At 40.7% G+C, this 1,995-nt stretch overlaps 1 long non-coding RNA gene across 1 annotated transcript in view; it reads right to left on the reverse strand.

Annotated features, from left to right (window-relative positions):
* Positions 1 to 368: 368 nt before the first annotated feature.
* Positions 369 to 1,995, reverse strand: part of LOC134295989 (uncharacterized) — a 6,615-nt gene continuing 4,988 nt past the window's right edge. The window contains exon 2 of the long non-coding RNA XR_010002534.1: positions 369 to 779. This is a non-coding gene — a long non-coding RNA (uncharacterized LOC134295989). The remainder of the gene's footprint in view (positions 780 to 1,995) is intronic.

Genomic DNA, 1,995 nt, shown 5'->3' on the forward strand with positions numbered 1-1,995 from the left:
TGCCTGCCACAGTTTTGGCCAAAAGTTCAAGGAGCGAATGCTTCTGGAACATGGCCATACAGCCTGGAAAACTCACAGCAACCCACAGATTCTGGCCATGAAAGCCTTCGACAACACATTCAACCTGTGTTACTACTTTCTTTAAGTTGTGATAATTTTGAGTCCCAGTCACCAGCTCCAGAGGAAGATCCTTTCAGTAGAAGTTCACCATCGTATGAGCTATGGGTTCGTAGTAGTTTTTTTTTCTTCAGGACAAATATTTCCAGTTTGTACCACCATAATCAAAATATTCACAGTTCATATCCCCTCACTAATCTCTATACATTCTCCCAAGTGGGAATGGAATGAATGTTTTTTTAAAACAAATATTTTTAAAAAATATTTTATTTGTCCATTTCTTGCACTTGAAGTACTCTTCAATGACATCTTTAGCCTGAGATTCTTTGCCATAGTCTTTCACAACCACACAACTGCAGCCCACAACTTTGCGGGGTTTTGCTTCTCTGTCAATGGGATGGGATGAATGTTGTAATATGAACAAGCTTTTCCAATAAAATATTGGAATTCTTGAATGTGATCACTCTCATTCTGAAAAACAGATCCCCTTTCCAGGATGGCTCCATAGTTCCAATCCTTGAAGTCCTATTTCTCTCCCTGCTCTTGCTCCCCAAGGAACTGTGGGTTGGGTACTTGGACTTCAGGGCAATCCCTTATATGTGGACCTGTCACTGTGTTGTTGTGTTGGGCTCACTGTGGTATGACCAGCTTCTCCAGCAAGCCTAATAAGAGATGGGGATAAAACAAAGAAGTGGAAGTTTATTAAAATTCATACAAATAATATCTACGAACCATTGAATCCTCAATTAGCTCTTGAACCCCTAAATCTCTAAAACTATCGTAAACTCTGTTCTGCCTCTATTCCAAATTTTCCCTAGTTAGATATGTAAGTAGGCAGATAGAGAGATAGATGATACATTTGTTCCATGGGAAGAGCACAGGAATCTTCCCACAAGTGGTCATTGTGCCTCAGCAGTATCATGGCCTGGGAATGATGAGAGTTGTAGTCTTTTAAATCCAGATGGCCCACAATTGGGACAGGCTGCTTTAAAGAAAGGTATAATAGTCTAAGCATCTTCTTTGCAAGAGTTATGTGATTTTGTTGAGGGGCAAAATAGATCTAAGCCCTTTAGGGTTTTGTCACATGGGAATCTATAAGGCTTAACAAATTCCTTCTTGTCAATTTCTTTGCAATCTTCAGAGAGAAAGTGCCACCTTTTTTACCTCCCCTTAAATATGTTTTAGCTGTGGAACAGATTGAGAAGGTCTGCAATTAGGTGTGCACAGGTGGCATTATCTTCTGCAGAGTCTTTATTTCAAGCTGAGGCCAAGCAGCTGTGATGTTGCACATACACATATTTACATAGAAGAATATAAACAAGGCTTAGCAAGAGGGCATTTTGCAGAGTTTGGGAAAGTTACTTTTCAGACTCTGAATTTTAGAATCCCCAGCTAGATCAAAACAAAAGGAATTGCAACCCAAACAAACCCACATATTTAAAATCCAGTTAAAAACCCATGAATAAAAAAAACCCCACCAACACCCAAACAGATAGTGCTCCACTCTTACCAGCTAGCTTAGAGGACAGTGGTCTTACTGGATAGAAGTGCCTTTAAGTGTTGGCAGAAGGACAAAAAAATGGAATCACATCTTCTAGGAGAGCAATGGTTCTCAACCTGTGGGTTCCCAGATGTTTTACCCTTCAACTCCTAGAAATCCTAACACCTGGTAAACTAGCTGGGATTTCTGGGAGTTGTAGGCCAAAACACCAAGGGACCCACAGGTTGAGAACCACTGCAGTAGAAAATCCCAAAGCTTTGTGTAGTGATTTGAGCATTGGACTACAGGTCTGGAGACCAGGATTTGATTTCCCATTTGGCCTTGGAAACCTATTGGATGATCTTGGGCTTCCAATGGAGTGTTGACAGAAGTCAGCA

Source organism: Anolis carolinensis, chromosome 2, assembly GCF_035594765.1.
Source record: "Anolis carolinensis isolate JA03-04 chromosome 2, rAnoCar3.1.pri, whole genome shotgun sequence".
Lineage (NCBI taxonomy): Eukaryota > Metazoa > Chordata > Lepidosauria > Squamata > Dactyloidae > Anolis > Anolis carolinensis.